General features: G+C 40.7%; 1 protein-coding gene across 1 annotated transcript in view; it reads right to left on the reverse strand.

The window, feature by feature from the left end:
* lyrm4 (LYR motif containing 4) overlaps nucleotides 1-23446 on the reverse strand; it is a 228670-nt gene that overhangs the window by 182122 nt on the left and 23102 nt on the right. The gene's annotated exons all lie outside the window — the stretch shown is intronic.

Genomic DNA, 23446 nt, shown 5'->3' on the forward strand with positions numbered 1-23446 from the left:
GTGCTGCTCCTGGCATGCTCTTCTACACTCCTCATTGAACCAGGGTTGATCCGCTGGCTTGTTGGTAATGGTAGAGTGAGGAATATGCCGGACCATGAGGTTACAGATTGTGCTGGAATACAATTCTGCTGCTGCTGATGGCCCATAGCGCCTCATGGATGCCCAGTTTTGAACTGCTAGATCTGTTCTGAATCTATCCCATTTAGTACGGTGGTAGTGCCACACAACATGTTGGATGGTTTCCTCAGTGCGAAGACGGGACTTCATCTCCACAAGGACTGTGCGGTGGTCACTCCTACCAATACTGTCATGGAGAGATGCATCTGCGACAGGTAGATTGGTGAGGACGAGGTCAAGTAAGTTTTTCCCTCGTGTTGGTTCGCTCACCACCTGCCGCAGGCCCAGTCTAGCAGCTATGTCCTTCAGGACTCGGCCAGCTCGGTCAGTAGTGGTGCTACCGAGCCACTCTTGGTGATGGACATTGAAGTCCCCCACCAAGAGTATATTCTGTGCCCTTGCTACCCTCAGTGCTTCCTCCAAGTGGTGCTCAACATGGAGGAGGACTGATTCATCAGCTGAGGGAGGGCGGTCGGTGGTAATCAGCAGGAGGTTTCCTTGCCCATGTTTGACCTGATGCCATGAGATTTCATGGGGTCCAGAGTCAATGTTGAGGACTCCCAGGGCCACTCCCTCCTGACTGTATATCACTGTGGTTAAGAGGTTTTCAGCACCAGATGGACCATGGCAATGATGGAGGTGGGTGATGTTATGGAGGTGGAACCTCAGCTCGGGGTCGATCAGATTGTCGAGTTTGTGAACAGTCCAGTTAGCTTGTGGAAGTGGTCGGTGAGGGATATGAATAAAGAAGAAGGGAACCAGGCAAGCGTTTCATAAGCCAGGTCCAAGAAGGCCATAGCCGCATTTGGCCTCTGGGCCACCTCTTGAACATGACTGACTTAAGGTGCATTTCCTTTCCCTGGACTTATTTCAACATAAGTTTCTTCACATTTTCCTACTTTGAATTGCATTTGCCGCCTATCTGCTCACCCCGCTGGCCTAGTGTTGTCCTCCACAATTCTCACCCTTTTCACAATTTCCCTACCTCTCAATTTGATATCAGTGATTTTTAACATTGTTCCCTCGGTTCCTAACCCCAGATCATCTACGTATACAGCAAATAAGATCGGCCCTAATCTACACTCCTGTAGAACATCACTCAATCCATCTTTCCAGTCTCAGAAACTTCCTTTTGCCTTTGCTTTCTTCCCTCTCATCATCATCTCTCTCTCTCTCTCTCTCTGTTGCCATATTTCCATATGTATCATATTTTCTGTAAGTCTCATGGTACCTCATCAAGTGCTTTTTGAAAATGCATATAAACCCCATCCACTGCGTTTCCTTTATCTGTCTTGTTATTTACTCGTCCAACATTACTATACTTCTGCTTTGGTACCTTCTATTCTTCATTTTGCTCATTTCTCTGTTATCACTTCCAGGCTGCTGCACAAAATTTATATCAAAACTGTCAAGTAATATTATTGCAAATCCAGAAAAGTAATTATTCTCTCATTCCTTTTCACTGTATTATGCAAACAACTGACAAATACACTGGCTTTCTCATCATTCAAATACAACACTATTATACCTTCCGCACACCTTTACAGTGGATGATGCTGAATAACTCTTCCTTTCATGCCTAGCAGTTTTTGTCATTTTCTTTCCACTGCTAACAGAATGCTGAGAGCTCATAAATAATACATTTTAATCAATGAGGCTTCGATGGGCTACTGAATGCCAGCCCACTGCTGCACACTGGCAGATGGTGGTGCTTTTAATTAGGGCCTGTTCACCTATAAAGAGACAGGGGAGTGTATTGTTAATAGGATTTGCTTAATATGAAATCTAATTCTCATTTGCAGCTGGTCTGTATCATACAGCTCATTCTCTGGTAGCTTCATGGTGTTCTGGGACGGAGACATTTAAACAAATGACATGTCAAAAATTCTTAAGGTGTCTCAGAGCCGACAGTCGCTAAATCATTTAATTGGAAAGTACATTTCAATCACAACAGGCTATGTGGATTTCAGTGAACCTACAAAGATGAGGGGGGAGGGTAAATAACCTTTAAACATGACTAAATAAACACAGGCAGCTATTAAACTTGCAGCATTTTAGTACTGCTACAGAGCAACTTAATAGCAACGTGATTCAATCACTGCCATTTACTGATCTATACTACCTATAAAGTTAATAGTAATGAGGAAACAAATTCAATATTGGGCGGGGGGGGGGGGGGGGGGAAATCTTTTAGGCCTTAAGAGCTGGCATATAATTTCTAATGTTGAACATAGATGCTGTATTTTCACATAGCACACATTAGTATTTTCCACACAGTTTCAAACACAAAAATGTAATACAATGTTGGATGAAATATCAGATGTCAACACGCACTGATTCATGCCTGTGTGAAGTATGGACATCACTGATGATGGCATGTCAGGCACATCAAAAGGGTTTAAATCTATCATAGTTCAAGTGGGGGAAGAAAACAATTTCAATTTCTTTAATTCAGCTGGGATTGTTTCAATCTGAAAACTGAACAAAAAATGCCAGCATCCATCAAGCTATCCATGGAATATTGAAGGGTCTTTTTTGTTGCAAATATGCAGATTTTCTTTCAATAAGATCTGAAATATTGATGTTCTGTAAAATTGCTATTGCTAATTCTAACATGAGAAATTTCAAATATAAAGATTAAAAATTAACAAAAGGGTTTCTAATTAGCCCTTAAAGTTGAAAAGAATTCGTATTTTCTCCCCTCCTCTCCTTAAGGCATTGACCCTTGCCTGGGTACAATTAAAACAATTCACAGAAGCAAAGATATGAACAAAGAACGAACTTGCATTTATATAGCGCCTTTCATGACCTCAGGCCATTCCCAAGGCGCTTCACTGCCAATGAATCACTTTTGAAATGTAGTCAGTTGCAGTGTAGGGAAACGCAGCAGCCAATTTGCGTCAATTAGATAATGACCAGATCATCTGTTTTAGATATTGGTTGAGGGATAAATATTGGGCAGAACACCAGGGAAAATGCCTCTGCTCTTCGAGTAGTGCCATGGAATCTTTTACATCCACCTGTGAGGGCAGATAGGACCTCAGTTTAATGTCTCATCCGAAAGATGGCGCCTCCAACAGTGCAGCACTATTCCTACTCTGACTTGGCTGTTATTGGCCTCATACATTGTTCTAACAAAGCTCAACACAAGCTTCAAGAATAATATCTCATCTTTCTCCTAGATACCCTGCACCACTCTGGTCTGAACAATGACTTTAATAACTTCAGACTTTTAGCTTTATCCTCATTTTCAAACCAGTTTTAAGTTCATTTCTGACCTCCAGGATTTCCACTTCTCCCATTTTCCCAAGAATCCAACTTCCTTAGTTACTTACACACCCTTTGTTTCTTTTAATGTCAAAATACTTCTGTTCATTACTTGACTGAAATGATCTGTTACATAACTCCACTCATTATTCCACTGTGGGTTTGCCTTTGTTAATACATATTTTCCTCTCCCATTCTTATCAAATTAACATGTTTGCCTCCTATTTTTCAGCTCTGAAGAAGGGTCTGCACCCAAAATGTAAACTTGTTTGTTCTCTCCACAGATGCTGTGTATAAACAGCATTTTCTGTTTTTGTCTCAAATTTCCAGCATTTGCAATATTTTACTTTTTACTCACAATCAAACATTATATTGGATGATGGCTCATAATAGTCACACTTGCCATCTGCCATTTCCATAACCTCAAACTAACTGCTTTAATACATTATTAGCATGCAGGTTCCCAAAGTTTCCCTGACATTAAAATGCAATATTACATGAACTAAGCTGGAGATAGCTGAAAGACCCATTTGCAATGTATGAGCACAACTTGCAGTGGAACTGTCAAAATTTTGGACTGTTGATACCTTACCGTTTCACATTAGCATTTTAAACACATCATCCCCATCAAAAAGAATCTTAATTAATTCTCGGTCAAAGTTTTTTGTACTTATAAGACTGACATATAGTTCCCAAGCAGCTATTTCAGTTTTTAATGAAGTTTGTGGAATCTTACAATTAGGTTGGCACGACTTAAAAAAAATATTTCACCACAATGGGGTCAGAATTTTGGAGGTGCAGTCTGTTCAACTCAACCATATTTTTTTTTGAAAAAGTATCACTTCCACACCACTCTCACACCTTCCCATGTTAGTTACTGAGTGGCATTTGCAACAAAATGGGATCAGGACAGCTGTTAGTTGCAGAAATTGACTGGTGTGCATCACTAGGTGGGAACTTTTTTTTAAAAGGAACATCTAGTTTAATAAATTTTGATTTTAAGCAAATACTATTGACTGTAAAGTTCAGTATCTTAAGCATAGTCTTCCTCATTTGTTAAACTTACTTCATCCTCCACCATACTTTGAAGTCTTTCATCCAGTTTCAGGGAGTGGGTGGGGAGTGGAGTTGGCGTTAGTTCCTGATGTTGAATCATCTAGATCTTACAGGTCAAAATCTATTTGCTCTAAGCACGGAAATTATACTTGCATATCTCAGTAAAAGAAACAGATCTTTATTTCAACTCCCAATCTCCGCCAAACTGTCATGAGAAATATTGCTGGGGTGGTGGGGGTGGGAAATCTTAGACTGTCACTTCAAGATGTTATCGCACTTTATAGCAGCTAGTAACAAGAGCAGCACTGGCAAAAGCTTATATGCCCACTGGGAAAGAATATGAATCTCAAGTCCTTTTCAAAAAAAAATTCAGGAGAAAAAGATCATTTACCATAATTAGGTCAGAATTTGTAAATGTTTCCATGATCTATGCAGATTTGATCAAATGAAATTTCATGCTAAGTCTTCTGTTATGTGCACTACAAAAGTAACGTTTATCAACTGACTAACCATTTTGCCAGCTCAGTGTAGCCGTGCGGAAGAGACCAATTAAACACCTAAATTCTAGCCATTGTGATGCAATGTACTTTGATCAGATTAATATGTTCATAATTTTCCAAAATACTTCTTGAATTGCATCAATTTATTCTGTGTTTCAATTACTGACTGCTGCACAGATGGTGAATGTTGCAGAGTTAAGTGCAAAAAACTCTCAGTAGAACAGTAATCTAGGTCAACGCTATTTTGTGAGCACTTTTATTCATCCCTAAATATAGCTTTTTGCCAACTACGGGTTCAATTTTTTTCATAAATTGGTTACTTATGTAATTCTAACTGTCAAAACATGCTTGATGTCATGAGAATGATTCCATCTATACAATTTGTCCTGAAGACCACACATTGCTCTGCTGCACGAGAATGAATTGTGTTGCTTGCCTTCACCTATTTTAATGCATCATGCTTAAAGTAATTGTTTTATCAATTCACTTGTTATTAAAATCCACCCACATACTGGCATTTTAAAATAACATACTCCTGCAACAATGTTATTAACAAGTGCCAGGTCAATTCATAGAGTTATATCCAGAGCTGCAGTGAATCCATAAATCAAATACTTAGATGGGGGTGGTGCCAGAGGACTGGAGAATTGCAAATGCTACACTCTTGTTCAAAAGAGGGTGCAAGGATAAACCCGGCAATTACAGGCCAGTCAGTTTAACCTCGTGGTGGGGAAGCTTTTAGAAACGATAATCTGGGACAAAATTAATAGGCACTTGGACTTGGATTAATAAAGGAAAGCCAGCACGGATTTGTTAAAGGCAAATCATGTTTAACTAACTTGACAGAGTTTTTTGATGAGGTAACTGAGAGGGATAATGAGGGCAATGCGGTTCATGTTGTGTATATGGACTTTCAAAAGGCTTTTGATAAAGTGCCACATAATAGGCTTGTCAGCAAAACTGAAGTCCATGGAATAAAAGGGGCAGTGGCAGCATGGATACGAAATTGGCTAAGTGACAGGAAACAGAGAATAGTGGTGAACGATTGTTTTTCGGACTGGAGGAAGGTATACAGTGGTGTTGCTCAGGGGTCGGTACTAGGACCACTGCTTTTTTGATATATATTAAAGACTTGGACTTGGATGTACAGGGCACAATTTCAAAATTTGCAGATGACACAAAACTTGGGAGTGTAGTAAACAGTGAGGAGGATAGTAATAGACTTCAGGAGGACTGGTGAAATGGGCGGATGAGTGGCAGATGAAATTTAATGCAGAGAAGTGCAAATTGATACATTTTGGCAGGAAGAACAAGGAGAGGCAATATAAACTAGATGGTACAATTCTAAAGGGGGTGCAGAAACAGAAAGACCTGGGGATATATGTGCATAAATTTTGAAGGTGGCAGAACAGGTTGAGAAAGCGGTTAAAAAAGCATACGGGATCCTGGGCTTTATAAAGAGATGCAGAGTACAAAGCAAGGAAGTTATGTTGAACCTTTATAAAACACTGGTTCGGCCACAACTGGAGCATTGTGTCCAATTCTGGGCACCGCACTTCAGGAAGAATGTGAAGGCCTTCAAGAGGGTGCAGACAAGATTTACTAGAATGGTTCCAGGGATGAGGGACTTCAGTTACGTGGATAGACCGGAGAAGCTGAGGTTGTTCTCCTTAAAGCAGAGAAGGATGAGAGGAGATTTGATAAAAGTGTTCAAAATCATGACGGGTTTAGATAAAGTAAATAAAGAGAAAATGTTCCCATTGGCGGAAGGGCCGAGAACCAGAGGACACAGATTTAAGGTGATTGGCAAAAGAACCAAAGGCAACATGATGAAAAACTTTTTTATGCAATGAGTAGTCATGATCTGGAATGCGCTGCCTGAAAGGGTGGTAGATGCAGGTTCAATTGTGGCTTTCAAAATGGAATTGGATAAATATTTGAAGGGAAAAAATTTGTAGGGCTACGGAGGAGGAGGGGGGGGAATGGGACTAACTGGATTGCTCTTACAAGAGTTGGCACGGGCTCAATGGGCCAAATGGCCTCCTTCTGTGCTGTAATGATTCTATGAATCTATGAATACATTTATTGCATAAATGAATTGTCTCAAAACAGGATAAACATAGGTTTAGAAAACAAAAAATGCAACACAACAGTTTTTGAAGAAAAAAAAAAGATACTGGTGCAAAATGAATTACAGGGAACAGTGGAACAATTACTGCAAAGTCAAAACCTGAAGTGTTGTTGCTAAGTTGGTGTTGTTCAGACACCAGGAAACTCAAATGGCCCAATGACTTGGGAGCACCCAGTATGCAGCACCACAGTAGTGAAGGGACTCAAAGTTTGATCTCTTGTTCTGCAAATTCCTAATCTTAGTCATGTCACTGTGGAGAAGCAGAAAGGAGGGGCAAATAATCTCTCCTTAAGTGGTGGAAAAAGGGGATTTTAAAAAATGGGAGTTGTGGTCCTCTGGCCACTCTTACATACCAAATAGATAGCTCAGTGCAGCATTGGAAAACTATTTCCAGTCTCAAAAACTCATTGCTGTTTAGAGGGAAGTGTGAAATTCTCAGATGGACATACGTGCAAAGTTAGATCTCCTGCCGTTTGGATCATTCCCTATCTCTAGGGTGTTGACAATTGATTGGTGGAATAATAATTTTAGGTTTTGTCTATTACCAGAACTTATTTAATCTACATGAAGCCTCAAGAGCTTTCTGTGGGATTCTCAAGCCCTTACATGCCCATGCCGTCCACATTTAGCAACAAGTTTTCTCAGTATACAGTCTCATTTATGCGCAGTATAATCATCATCCTGAACTGTTTCTCCAGAACACAGTTCATTGAGTCACATCAAGTCTACAGCTCAGAAACAGGCCATTCGGCTCGACTGGTCAATGCCAATGTTTAGGCTCCACACGAGCCTCCTCCCACCCTACTTCATCTAAACCTATAAGTTCAAGAGGGAGATTGCAGAATAGAATGCGGGTGGAGGAGTTCTGGACAAGTTGTAGTTAGTGCAAAATGGACCCCGAGAAGCTAGTATGAGAGAAAAGTAACAAAAGGATGAGAATTTCAGTAGCAGTGAGAGTGAAGTAAGAACAGAACTGGACAATATTGTTACCGTAGAAATAGGTGTTCTTGGGAATGAATAGTTATGTGGTTTGAAACAGATGACATTAAATTAGGGGTATGGCAAATTACCCCCATGGCGAGGATGGTGAAAGACTGTAGGCGGATATTGAAAGGCTAGTGGATAGGCAGATAGGTAGATAGGTGGCAGATGTCGTGCAATGTTGAAAAATATTAAATAATAAATTTTGGAAGTAACGTAAAGAACTCACACCACGGCTATAAGATTTTAAATGGAGTAGAGGTGCAGAAGCACAGGTCATTCAAGGTGACAGCACATGTATATCAGAGGATAAAAAAGGCAAACAGAATCCTTGGTTTTGTATTTAGAAACATACAATACAAAAACATGGAGGTAACGATGAACATGTACAAGGCATTAGTTAGAACAGAGTTGGCGTGCGGCTTACAGTTTGAGTCAACCCATTGCAGGAAGGAAATAAAAGCAATGGAAAAGTTGCATTGTAGATTCATAAGGATGTTACCAGGGAGGAATGTTAAAGTTATGAAAATTGCCATGAAAAGTTAGCAATTTTTTTCACTAGATCTTAATGGTTGACCTGGTAGCGGTGTTCAAGATTATGAACGGTTATAAGATAAATAGTGGCAGATTATTCAGACTTGTTTAGATGGTAATGAGAGGTTACAAATTTAAGATAATCACAAAAAGAATTAAAGTGGAGGTTTGAAATGTATTTTTTTTTTAAAACCACAAAGGTTTATTCGGTGGAATTTCGACGGTGGATAAATGTGAAATTCTCTGCCAGGTGGGTTGGAATCAAAGACTGGCAGGTAAAACAGTAAATGAGCAATGGGAGGCCTTCAAAGAGGAGATAGTTCTGGTACAGGCTGGATACATTTCAACGAGGAGCAAAGGAAGGGGATCCAAAGCTACAGCTCCCTGGATGACTAAAGATATAGAGATTAAAATGAAACAGAAAAAGGAGCCTTTTGATAAATGTCAGGCTCATAATTCAGTAGAGAACCAAGCTAAATTCAGAAAGTACAGAGAAGATCTGAAAAAGGAAATAAGAGGGGCAAAGAGTGTGTGAGAATAGATTAGCAGGTAACATAAAAGGGAACTCAAAAGTCTTTTATAAACATATAAATAGTAAAAGGGTAAGTCAAAGGGAGGGTGGGGTTGATTAGGGATCAAAAAGGAGTCTTCTTGTGAAGTCAGAGGGCATGGCCGAGGTACTAAATGAGTACTTTGCATCTGTCTTCACTAAACAAGAGGATGCTGTCAATGTCTCAGTAAAGGAGGAGTTTAGTAGAGAAATTGGATAGGATAAAAATAGATAAAGGAGGTACTTAAAAGGTTGGTAGCACTCAAAATAGAAAAGTCACTCGGTCCAAAGGGATGCATCCTAGATTGCTTCAGGTCATACGGGAGGAGATAGCGGAGGCTGTGACCACAATCTTCCAATCCTCCTTAGATGTAGGAGTGGAGGACTGGAGGATTGCAAATGTTACAACCCTGTTCAAAAAAGGGGAGAAGAATAAACCTGGCAAGTACAGGCCAGTCAACAAATTGTCTGTGGTGGAGAAACTTTGGGAGACAATAATCTGAGGCAAAATTAACTGTCACCTGGAAAAATATGGGCTAATAAATGATAGCCAGCACGGATTTATTAAAGGCAAATCATCTTTGATGAAGTAATGGAGAGGGTTTATGTTACGTATATAAAACGCCTTTTGAAAGTCCATAAAGTACCACATAATAGTCTTGTTAACAAAATTGAAGCCCATGGGATTAAAGGGACAGTAGCAGCGTGTCACACTGCTTGTCCGACCAACATCCAGTACTGGATGAGCAAAAATTTCCACCGACTAAATATTTAGACGACTAAAGCCATTATCTTCGGTCCCCGCCACAAACTCTGTTCCCGAGCCACCGAATCTATCCCTCTTCCTTCGCCACTGTCTGAGGCTGAACCAGACCGTTTGCAACCTTGACCCTGAGATGAGCTTCTGACCACATATCTTCTCCAATACCAAGACCATCTACTTCCAGCTCTGCAACATTCCCCGTCTCCGCCCCTGCCTCAACTCATCTGTTGCTGAAACCCTCATCCATGTCTTTGTTACCTCTAGACCTGACTATTTCAACTCTCTCCTGGCCGGACTCCCATCTTTCACCCTCCACAAACATGGGCTCGTCCAAAACTCTGCTGCCCATATCCTAACTCGCACCAAGTCCTGTTCACCCATCACCCCTGTGCCTGCTGACCTACACTGGCTTCCGACCCGGGAATGCCTCGATTTTAAAATTCTCATCCTTGTTTGCAAATCCATCCATGGCCTTGCCCCAACTTATTTCTGTAACCTCCTCCAGCCCTATATCCTCCTAGATCTCTGCGCTCGTCCAATTCTTGCCTCTTGCGCATCCCCGATTTTAATTGTTCCACCATTGATGGCCGTGCCTTCAGGTGCCTAGGCCATAAGCTCTGGAATTGCCTTAATAAACCTCTCCACCTCTCGATCTATCTCTCCTCCTTTAAGATGCTCCTTAAAACCTACCTCTTTAATCAACTTTTGGTCACCTATCCCAATATCTCCTCCGGGTCAAATTTTGTTTGATAATCGCTCCTGTGAAGCACCTTGGGACATTTTACTATGTTAAAGGTGCTATATTAATGCACGTTGTTGTTGTAGGAGGAGGAGGAGGATGATCCAAAATTGGCTTAGAGACAGAAAGCAGACAGTAGTGGTGAACGGTTGTTTTTCAGGCCGGAGGGAAGTATACAGTGGTGTCCCCCAGGGGTTGGTATTAGGACCACTGCTCTTTTGATATATATTAACTTTGGTATACAGGGCATAATTTCAAAGTTTGCAGAGGACATGAAACTCAGAAATGTAGTAAACAGCAAGGAGGATAGTAACAGACTTCAGGAGGACATAGACAGACTGATGAAATGGACAGACACAGGCAGATACAAGTGTGAAGTGATGCATTTTTATAGGAAGAATGAGGAGGGGCAATATAAACTAAATAGTACAATTTTAAAGGGGGTGCAAGAAAAGAGAGACCTAGGGGCATACGTATACATATTTTTGAAGGCGGCAGGGCAACTTGAGAAGGCTGTTAAAAAAGCATACGGGATTCTTGGCTTTATAAACAAGAGGCACAGAGTACAAGGAAGTAAAGCTAAACCTTTATAAAACACTGATTAGGCCCCAGCTAATGGTCAATTCTGGGCACCACATTTTAGGAAAGATGTCAAGGCCTTGGACAGTTTGCAGAGATTATTTACTAGAATGGTACCAGGGATGTGGGACTTCAGTTATGTGGAGAGACTAGAGAAGTTGGGATTGTTCTCCTTAGAGCAGAGAAGGTTATGGGGGGATTTAATAGAGGTGTTCAAAATCATGAAGGGCTTTGATAGAGTAAATAAGTAGAAACTGTTTCCAGTGGCAGAAGGGTGGTAACTAGTGGACCCAGATTTAAGGCAATTGGTAAAAGAAGCAGAGGCGACATAAGGAGAAATTTTTCTTTACACAACAAGTCGTGACGATCTGGAATGTTCAGCCTGAAAGGGTGGGTGGATCAGATTTAATAATAACTTTCAAAAGGGAATTGGATAAATACTTGAAGGGGAAAAATTTACATGGCTATGGAGAAAGGCCAGGGGAATGGGCCTTATTGGATAGCTCTTTCAAAGAGCCGGCACAGGCACTATGGGCAGAATGGCCTCCTTCAGTACTGTGTCATTCTATGATTCTATGAAACTGTTGTTAAAGGAGAGTTCATAAATTTTTTGGATGGGAATTAGATAGTTGATTGAAAAACAGTAACATTAAAGGTTATGGACAGCAAGCAGGTCAATGGGATAAGACTCACGTATAGCGAAACACCAGCGCAGGCTTGATGGACCCAATGACCAGATTCTGTGCTTTAATATTTTATGATTTTATGAAATATCACACAGATCAGAAGTTGTATATTAAGCTTTTGGAAAGGGAATGGTCATAGCCTCTGGTGATCTGACAATACATAACATCAGCATGATACAAATTACTTTGTAACTCAACGGTTAGCCATTGTTAAAGAGACCAAAACATGCTAACAGTTTACTGATAATTCAGTTATTTTTTTAATTCTAATTTGAATTATCCAGTACTTTGAATTAAACAACATAAATAACATCGGAAAGTAAGAATTTAGTGTAATAAAATTGAATTTTCAGAAAATGTGACTTTGAATCAAGTAGAATGTAACTGTAAAAACAACCTTTTCCACAGATTCAGAAAGAAGATTGGCTGAAGAACTGCTTTTTTTCCTACCAAGAGAGCTTAAAGATTTTAGATATTATAATAAATTCCACATTCTCCCATCTCATGGCTTCTAATTTTCACCATAACTTTTTCCAGCTGCACTGTGGTTGCTGGCACTGTATAAGGCCAAAGAGATAATGTGCAAAATCTGTATATTTGGAAAATGTAAACTCTGTGTATTTGGAAAATGCAGTGTACAGGATTATTACACTCATCTGCATAAAAAAAAACCTTCACAAAATAGTTTCTTATAACTAGAGCTGAAGAAATACAAGATATTTGAAGGATGTTTTTGCTGCCTGGGAGCCATCTGACTGGCTGAATATGTTTGGATATTAATTATCTCACTAATGGTCATGACATCCATTCTGTAATCTAGCAGTGAAAGACAAGTTAACTTTTAACCTTTTTTGTCATCGATAGAATTGCTATACAATATAGCAGGTGTTTCATAATGCACTGTTAAAAAAAATCTAGAAATACCAAATGTTTCTTCACCTGATGCGATATTCTTTCAGATACTGTATCATAAATCTATAATAGACTTTCTCCTGTGTCATGCAGCACCATTTTCATCTTCAAACTAAACAAGTAAACCCTTCCCCTCCAATAAACAGCTTGATGGTAAGAAAGCCAAATTGAATTCACTATAAAGTGGTAATCCAACCTTCGGATTCCAATAACTGTACAGGCTTTGATCTGAGATCCTCTCAAATGCATTACTGTCTTACAAGTCACTTGGAGATTTCGTTATTATCTACATTAATAGACAAATACAAATATAGTCAGGAAGGAGTACTACTTTAATACAATACAGATCTTATAGGGACACTTCTTACTAGGCTATATTTGCATGACTAATCATTGCAGATTTTTTTTGACAAGCTGATTGTTGTATCAAGCAAGTGATCTGATATTTTCCGTACCTATACCATCTACGGCCACATGCCACAGGCAAGGGATACAAAATTCAACATTAGCTAAATGCATCTTCAATAATTAGCATTCTGGTTCTTGAACATAATGCATTTCACAAAGATTCCAGATACCTGGAGGCCATCTAAAACCATAATGAATGCTTTTTGTAATTCAGCAGTCTTACTATCAAAAGGCCAATTTGTTTGAGGTAAAGGTTTTTTTTGTGCTGTTTGAAGATGAAAATATTACTGTATAAAATAGGAGAAAGGCTATTATGGATTTATGATGCAAGATCTGACAGAATATTTCATCATGTGACAAAACCTGTAGTACTTCCAGGTTGCTACATGACCTATGCTTTGCTTTTGCATGTTTGAAAAAATACAATTGGTTAAATTAATATGATATGCCTTTTGATATATGTGATAGTAGATTAATTACCCATACATCCAATGGCTGTTTGTGGGATCCCACCATGTGCAAATTGACTTTTTGCCTTTATGACAACAGTCGCTTCAATTCTTTGTATGTGAAGCACTTTGGGATAAATGAAACGCCTGATAAGGCACTAAACCAGATTGTTCGCAACCTTGCAGTCCTATTCAAGCCACAGCTGAGCTTTTAACCCCATATCCTTTCCACTGCAAAGACTACCTACTTCCACTTTCTTAACATCAACCACCTTTGTCCCTGCCTCAGCACATGTGTCACTGAAACTCTCGTCCATGCCCGTCAGGTCCAGACTCAACTATTCCGATACTCTCCTGGTTGGCCTCCTATCCTCAACCCTTCATAAAGGTCAGCACATCCAAAACTCTGCTGCCCATATCTTGTCCTGCTGATCCATCATCTCTGTCCATGCTGATCTTTATTGGCTCCTGGTTATATCTCAAATTTAAAGTGTCATCTTCCTTGGCCTATCGCCTCTCCATCTCTTTAACCTCCTCCAGCATTACAACCTCCCACTTCCCCTGACCTCTCCGTTCCTCTGACTCTAGCCTCTTGTGCATCCCCTCTTCCATTCACCCCACCATTGGTGGCCATGCCTTCAGCCACCTAGGCCCCATGCTCTGGAATTCCATACCTAAACCCTTCTGCGTCTCCACTTTCCTCTCCTCCTTTAAGACCCTCCTTAAAACACAACTTTTGACCAAGCTTTTGATCACTGCTCCTAATATTTCCTTCATCGGCTCGGTGCCCATTTTTTATTAAAGCTCTGAGAAGCACTTTGGATTGGTTTTCTATGTTAAAGGCTTAATATAAATGCACTTTGCTGCTGATATAATTCCAATCTTTTTTCTCTTAAATGTTGGACTGAGAAATTCTGATAATAGTTGTCTTTAATAGTTATCAATGCATTTTAATGCGGTAATAAAATACCTTGATTTTATATGTAGTGTATATGTGGAAAAATCTTTACTCTTCATTTTGCGAGTACTCTTCAATAATTCTGATAAAATTTCCTCTGTTGTCCAGCCCTTGTACTCCCACTCCACCACTCCCACCTCTCCTAATGCAGCCGGCAGATCTTCAGCAATCGCTTCTCTTTCTGCCATTGCGCAGTTATCTCTGGAGTCTCCAAGGATCTATCCATGGTCACTTTCTCTTTCTCATCTACATGGTGCCCCTCAGTGACATCATCCAGACACGGAATCAACTTCTGGTGTACACGGATGACACACAGCACTCCCTCTCTACCACCTCTCTTGAGCCCTCCACTGCCTGTGATCTCAGACTGCTTTTCCAATATTTGGTCAGCTTCCATATGTATGCTGGCAACATACAGCTCTATCTCTCTACCACATCCCTTGATCTCATTACCATCTCTGTGCTGTTGCACTGCCTGGCTGACAGTAAGTCATGGATGAGCAAAAATGTTCTTCAATCGAATACCTGCACATCTTCCCTCCCTTCGACCCACCAGTGGCAGCAGAGCCTTCAGTCACCTGGGCCCCATTCTCAGGAACTGCCTCCCTATACTCTTTAAAAGGTTTCTGAAAAACAATCTTTTCGCTCAAGTTTTCAGTCATGTATTCTAACTCTCCTACCATGGCTTGGTATTTGTTTTTTCCTTCTGTAAAGCACCTCAAGTCATTTTTCTATGTAAAGACTCTTTATAATTGCAAGTTGTTGTTGTTATTGAAAGAGACTACTCTTCACAGAATGCATCCTTACTTTACTAACATTCGCAGAGCAATAAATACAAACAGCAGAAATCATGTTAAGTTGTTTTGTGTTGTAGCTAGTACTGTAGAATCTATCCTGCAGTGAAAATGGGACAAATCCACAGTACTACCAGTTCCAGCATATTTCAGAACTGCTTCTGCCAGAAGCATTTAGGTAATATTAAGCCAACATCAGTTTCCCAGCTCGTACACTTTCAGATTTGTACCAAGGACAGAAAACAACACTGATCCATGCTATCACCTATGGAGCCACTCACTGATAGGCCCTGCACTTCACAGATAAGTGGCTCCTTGCTGAGTGTACAGACTGATATGGGTCACATGGGGGAGAATAATTACACTGGAATTTTAAAGACTCCTAGCTTGGAGATATTTTGATTTTTTAAAGTAATCTAAACGGAGATTTATTCTTCTCCTCCCATCAAATCAAAATTTGCAACAAGTGCATTATATAACATCTTTAAAGAGTCCTAATGGAGATTGGCAAGAACAGCAGTGATAGGAGAGCGGGATTTAGTGTAGGATAGAATGAGGGTGGAGCGCAGGAAGCCAATAAGGAGAGCATTGGAGAAGTTGATGAAGGGCCGGATGAGCATTTCATTGGTGGTGGGGGTGAAGATGCTGTGGAAACAGAAAGGGGAGTATATGTGGTTTGAGGTTCAAACAGGATACTGAGCTTGCACACTATCAAGTTCAGTCTCAGCAAGCAGCCAGGGAGGGGGATGGAATCAGGACTAGGGCGCAGAGTTTTTTGCAGAACCAAACGAGTTGGCATCTGTTTTGCAGATGTTGTTGGAGAAAATCCTAGTTTATCCAGGCCTACAAGAGATATTCCCAAGGGATAGCATGTCCATGGGGAATAGTTGGGGCACAAGCATAGTAAATTGGGGCACTCCAAAGATGATTGTGCAGGAGTGAGAGGAGAAACAATTGCAGGACACACTAGCTATGGAACAAGTAGCAGTGATAGGGTGGTGCCATGGAGATTGAGCACAGAGGAGAAGCACTGGAGTGGTCAGCTGTGTTGAATGCTGTGGAGAGATTGAGAACAAGGAGGCACAGAGCACCACTTGTAGTCACAAAGGTTGTTGTTGATGACTTAAGACCTGGGTGGTCAACAATGACATCCTCGGAAAATATTATGGATTTGTGCGATGCAGATAGTGACAAAGGTGGCTTAGAAATGAGTGTTTTTCCTGACTAAACATGCAGAAAAATATAAATGGTACCAGATGATGCATTTTGAGATATACTCAGTTTAACCTAATTATTCAAAAGGTGTATACACCTGCCAGTTTTTATTCTTTTCGGTGGAGGGCTGGGTTTGGAGTAGGAGGGGCAATCTTGGCATGAAACACAAGGTAAAAATGCAGCTAACAGTATTTAAGATACTAAATAATAAAAACACTTGTAAATTCTCATCATTATCTCCAAGTTAAAAGTTGTACTGGTCATTCAATTTGCTGAAAAGGACACTGCAGATGGAGAGTTCAGCAGCAGAGACCAGTGGGATGTGCTGAAAACCAAAGCTACACGCATCTTACATAATAATGAGGGAAAGGCAATAAACAGGCACATTTATCTGCTGGATTTCACTGCTTACAACCTGGGGCCTTTTAATCGTACATCTGATGGCCACACATCACATGCTGCAGCGGTCTGGCTAGTAATTAAGATGCAATCTAGTACAGTAAATTTTGCTTGTAAATGACTGCTAAATTTAACACTTGTTTCCAGTAACTTCCATCTCTTTTTGTAAGTGACCAGTGTTTAAAAAAAAACTAAAAAGAGACTACAAGTATATGAAAGAAAACATCCCACTAGCTTTCTTTTTTTTAAAAAAAATGTAGATATATACAAGAGAATAAATTAATTTTATCAGGAATACATGCAGCAAATAAAACTTCTTTTATCTCATTGTTCAATTAAAAAGGTGTGTGCACTAATTAGTTCCCTGAATGCCCAAAAAATGTGACTAACCCATTGAACATCAGGGGGTGTAATTGGGAAGTGACACCCGAAATTACGCCCATTTTGCCGATATCAATTTACACCTAAATTTCCTGCCAATCTCATTAGCATGTAAAATCCGGCGTAAACAAGTAGAAATCAGTGTAAACAATCAGGACCCTGAGGAAAGTGTGGACCTCACATCATATAATCCTTCTTTGAATATGAAAATTAAAGTTTCAAGCCGTCTAGCCATTATTCATGCGCATTAGGCACAACATGTTTAAGAACATGCAATCGTGGAAGCTCTTCAATTTTTAATGTGACTCCCTCTGAAGTCATAAAATGCATTGTAAGAAACAGAAAATACAGAGCAGGTCTCTGAGGATAAATTTTTAAAAATTGTTTAATAAATCACAATAAAATATCATAAAAATGACTGTTTCCTGCTGTGCTTACAATTCTAGACTTAATTTTACACTGGCTTTGAACCAATGTAATTGCAGGAAAGTCGCGTGTACTGCTCTTTAGCATGTGGGTGGATCCATTATAATGAGCTGAGATGCGTTCGGGCACAAGGATGAAAATCTAAACATAGTGAAAGAAAGTTAAAAATATATTGCCTTGTCTCATCTTTTGAATCAGTTCTTCATTGCCTGGATAAAGGGATGGTGCCATAGAAGCAAAGAATGATACCCCACAGGAGGCCATTTGGCCCATCGTGCCTGTGCCGGCCCTTTGAAAGAGCTATCCAATTAGTCCCACTCACCTGCTCTTTCCTCTTAGCCCTGCAAACATTTCTCCTTCAAGTATTTATCCAATTCCATTTTGAAAGTTATTATTTAATCTGCTTCCACCATTCTTTCAGGCAGTGCATTCCAGATCATAATAACTTGCTGCATAAAAATGTTTTTTCCTCATCTCGCCTCTGCTTCTTTTGCCAATTACCTTAAATCTGTGTCCTCTGGTTACCGGCCCTTCTGCCACTGGAAACAATTTCTCCTTATTTACTCTATCAAAACCCTTTGTGATTTTGAATGCCTCTATCAAATCTCCTCTTAACTTTCTCTGCTCTTGAGAACAACCCCAATTTCTCTAGTCTCTCCACATAACTGAAGTCTTTCATTTCTGGCACCATTCTACTAAATCTCCTCTGCACCCTCTCTAAGGCCTTAACATCATTCCTACAGTGTGGTGTCCAGAATTGGCCACAATACTCCAGCTGAGGCCTAACCAGTGTTTTATAAAGGTTTAACATAACTTCCTTGCGTTTGTATTCCATGCCTCTATTTATGAAGCCAAGGATTCCATATGCCTTTTTAACAGCCTTCTCAACTTGTCCTGCCATCTTCAAAGACTTGTGTACGTACATCCCCAGTCTCTCTGTTCCTGTACCCCCTTTAAAATTGTACCATTTAGTTTATATTGGAGAATGTCTATGGATTTTTTTTATATGGACTTCCAGAATGAATTTGATAAAGTCCCTCATAAGAGACTGTTAGCTAAAGTCGAAGCTCATGGAATTGAATGCAAAATACTGACCTGATTAGGAAATTGGCTGAGGCAGAGAGTAGGGATAATGGATAGGTACTCAAATTGGCAAGATGTGACTAGTGGTGTCCCACAGGGATCTGTGTTGGGGCTTCAACTATTCACTTTAGTTATTAATGACTTAGATGACGGGATAGAGAGCCACATATCCAAGTTTGCCAATGACACAAAGATAGTTAGCATTGTAGCAGTGCAGATGGAAGCATAAAATTAGAGAGATATTAATAGATTAAGTGAATGGGCAAAACTGTGGCAAATGGATTTCAATGTAGGTAAGTGTGAGGTCATCCACTTTGGACCTAAAAAGGATAGATCAGAGTACTTTCAAAATGGTGAAAAGCTCGAAACAGTGGAGGTCCAAAGAGACTTAAGGGTCCATGTATATAGATCATTAAAATGTCATGGACAGGTACAAAAAAAAAATCAAAAAAGCTAATGGCACGCTGGCCTTTATATCTAGAGGACTAGAATACAAGGGGGTAGGAGTTATGCTGCAGCTATACAAAGCCCTGGTTAAACCACACCTGCAGTACTGTGTTCAGTTCTGGGCACCACACCTTAGGAAGGATATATTGGCCTCGGAGGGAGTGCACCGTAGGTTTACTAGAATGATACCTGGACTCCAAGGGTTAAATTACAAGGAGAGATTACACAAACTAGGGTTGTATTCCCTGGAATTTAGAAGATTAAGGGTGATTTGATTGAAGTTTTCAAGATATTAACGGGAACGGATAGGGTAGATGAAGAGAAACTATTTCCGTTGGTTGGGGAGTCTAGGACTAGGGGACATAGTCTAAAAATTAGAGCCAGGACTTTCAGGAGTGAAGTTAGGAAACACTTCTACACGCAAAAGGGTGCTGGAAGTTTGGAACTCTCTTCTGCAAACAGCAGTTGATGCCAGCTCAATTGTTAATTTTAAATCTGAGATTGATAGATTTTTATTAACCAAAGGTATGAAGGGATATGGGGCAAAGGTGGGTATATGGAGTTAGGTGACAGATCAGCCATGATCTCACTCAATGGTGGAACAGGCTCGAGGGGCTAAATGGCCTACTTCTGTTCCTATGGCCTCTCCTCATTCTTTCTACCAAAATGAATCACTTCACATTTCTCTGTTAAATTGCATCTGCCATGTTGTCTGACAGATAGCACATGCAGCCATAAGAATTTTAACAACTTGCATTTATAAAGTGCCTTTAATGTAGAAAAACGTCCCACGGTGCTTAACATTAGCGTAATCAGACAACAATCAATGCCGAGTCAAAGGAGCCATGATGTGGAGATGCCGGTGATGGACTGGGGGGGGGGGGGGGAGTCAAAGGAGAGATTAGGAAGGGTGACTATAAGCTTGGTCAATAAGGCAGGTTTTAAAGAAAGTCTTAACTGAGAACAGGCAGGTGGAGAAGCAGAGAGATTTAGGGAGGGCATTCCAGAGTGTGGAGCCTAGATGGCTGAAGGCACAGCCACAAATGGTGGGGCAAAGGGAGTGAGGGATACACAAGAGCCCAGAGTTGTTGGAACACAGCATTCTCGGAGCATTATCGGGCTGAAGAAGATTACAGAGACAGGGAGGGGGAATGCCGTGAATGAATTTAAACACAAGGATGAGAATTTAAAATTTGAAGCGTTGAGGAACCGAGAACCAAGTAGATGAATAAGCAGGACTTTGTGTAGGATAGGATACGGACAGCAGTTCTGGGTGAGCTGAAGGGAGGCCAGCCAAGAGAGCATTGGAATAATCAAATCCAGAGGTGAAGGAGGCACGGATGAGGGTTTTGGTAGCAGATAGGCTGAGCCAGGGCAGTGATGGACGATGCTAAGGAGGCGGCAGTCATTGTGATATGGGGTTGCAAGCTCAGCTCTGAATTAAATAAGACACCAAGGTTGCGAAAAATCTGGTTCAATCCGTGACAGTGGCCGGGAAGGGGAATACATTCAGTGGCGAGTGCATGTAGCTCGTGGGGGGAGCCGAAGACAATGGCTTTGGTCTTCCCAATGTTTAACCGGAGGAAAATGTGGTCATCCGGGACTGGATGCTGGACAAGCAGTCTGACAACACAAAAGCAGTGGAGAGGCCAGATAAGGTAATGGAGAGCTAGAGCTCCATTCATCAGATCATAACAACTCGCTGAGTAAAAAAAATTCTCATCTCTTCCCTGGCTTTTTTGCCAATTATTTTAAATCGGTTTCCTCTGGTTACCAACCCTCCTGCCAGTGGAAACAGTTTCTCCCTATCTACTCTGTCAAAACCCCTCATAATTTTTTTTTAACACTTCTATCAAATTTCCCCTTAACCTTCTCTGCTCTAAGGACAACAATCCCAGCTTCTCCAGTCTCTCCAGATAACTGAAACCCCTCATCCCTGTTACCGTTCTAGTAAATCTTCTCTGCACTCTCTCCAAGGCCTTGAAGTCCTTTCTAAAGTGTGGTACCAGAATTGGACACAATACTCTTGTTGAGGTCTAACCAGTGATTTATGAAGGTTTCCTTGCTTTTGTACTCTATGCCTCTATTTATAAATCCAAGGATCCTATATGCTTTTTTTTTAAAAAACAGCTTTATCAACTTGTCCTGCCACCTTCAAAGATTTGTACATGTGAACCCGCAGGTCTCTCTGTTCCTGCATCCCCATTAAAATTGTACCATTTAGTTTATATTCCTCTCGCCATTTTTCCTTCCAAAATGCATCACTTTACACTTATCTGCATTAAATTTAATCTGCCAAGTGTCTGCCCATTTCACCAGTCTATGTCCTGAAGTCTGCTAATATCCTCCTCACTGTTTACTACATTTCCAAGCTTTGTGTCATCTGAAAACTTTGAAATTAAGCCTCCATGCCCAAGTCCAGGTCATTAATATATATCAAAGGTATATATCAAAAGGCAGCATGTAGTTGAAGAGAAGGGGGCCAAGGATAGGTAATGGTGCAGTGGGAAGAGAAGCCATTGCTGGAGATGTTCTCACTACGAACAATGTGTGGAACCAACCAAAACCAATCCCACTGAGCTGGCAAACAAAGAAGACGCATTGCAGAAGGATGGTGTAGTTATCATATCAAAGGCTGCAGAGGACAAGGATCCTATATGCTTTTTTTAAAAAAAACAGCTTTATCAACTTGTCCTGCCACCTTCAAAGATTTGTACATGTGAACCCGCAGGTCTCTCTGTTCCTGCATCCCCATTAAAATTGTACCATTTAGTTTATATTCCTCTCGCCATTTTTCCTTCCAAAATGCACCATGGTCACAGTCACAGAGGATGTCATTTGTGACTTTCGTTAGGGTGGTTTCAGTGGAGTGGCATTATTATAAGAACATCAGGAATAGGAGCAGGAGTAGGCCACATGGCCCCTCGAGCCTGCTCTGCCATTCAATCAGATCTTGGCTGATCTTTGACCTCAACTCCACTGATAGATATTTATAGATAGTTTAGCAAATCTGCCATGGCGGTGTCTTACAGCAATTTGGCGACATGCTGTTTTGTAAGGATAGGGGAAGTAATATCATGTAATATACAACGTACTATTCTGTTACGGTGAAGTGGTGACCCAATATCTAACTGTTGCGTAAACGGAGGCTCACATCATTCATAATTTAGGCAGCCCTGCTTCCTTGATAACTCGCCCAAGTGTCCTTAATTTATGTACGAGTCTAAATAGTGAGTTCCAGGATGAGTTATCTCACCCAATGACCACATATGTGCCACCAGAAGTCGCTAAACAACGATCAGGAGCAGGAAACCTGGCCAACTTTCCCCTTCCAAGGGGACGAGGCCAATTGTAGCATCCACCCCCGACCACCACATGCCTAAGAGCATCTACCTCCACACAGACTGGAACCTTCTTGGGCTCTTTGGCTCAGTTAATTACTGGTTAAATTAATTACTCCTTGATGGGAGATGCCATATCTATAGCATAAAAACTGTTTTTGGCCAGGTGAAATGCCTAGAGAGAGAGAGTGTTATTGGGAAGGCCGAGATTAAATAGAGGCCAAATACATCTAGAAAACTAGATGTGGTTTGAAGTGATTCTGCAATAATGCTCAAGGTACGTTGTGCTATGGATTCCACCCCATTCATATTACAGGGTAGATTCCAAAGCCCCAGAATTTTGATGGTATTGGACAGGAACTTTCAGAAGTTGATTGGGAGAGTCTGTTGGCAGGCAAAGGGACGTCTGGTAAGTGGGAGGCTTTCAAAAGTGTGTTAACCAGGGTTCAGGGTAAGCACATTCCTTATAAAGTGAAGGGCAAGGCTGGTAGAAGTAGGGAACCTTGGATGACTCGGGAGATTGAGGCCCCAGTCAAAAAGGAGGTGGTATATGACATGCATAGGCAGCTGGGATCAAGTGGATCCCTTGAAGAGTATAGAGATTGCCGGAGTAGAGTTAAGAGAGAAATCAGGAGGGCAAAAAGGGGACATGAGATTGCTTTGGCAGATAAGGCAAAGGAGAATCCAAAGAGCTTCTACAAATACATAAAGGGCAAAAGAGTAACTAGGG

The sequence above is a fragment of the Heptranchias perlo genome, chromosome 2 (assembly GCF_035084215.1).
Source record: "Heptranchias perlo isolate sHepPer1 chromosome 2, sHepPer1.hap1, whole genome shotgun sequence".
In the NCBI taxonomy this organism is placed as follows: Eukaryota; Metazoa; Chordata; class Chondrichthyes; order Hexanchiformes; family Hexanchidae; genus Heptranchias; species Heptranchias perlo.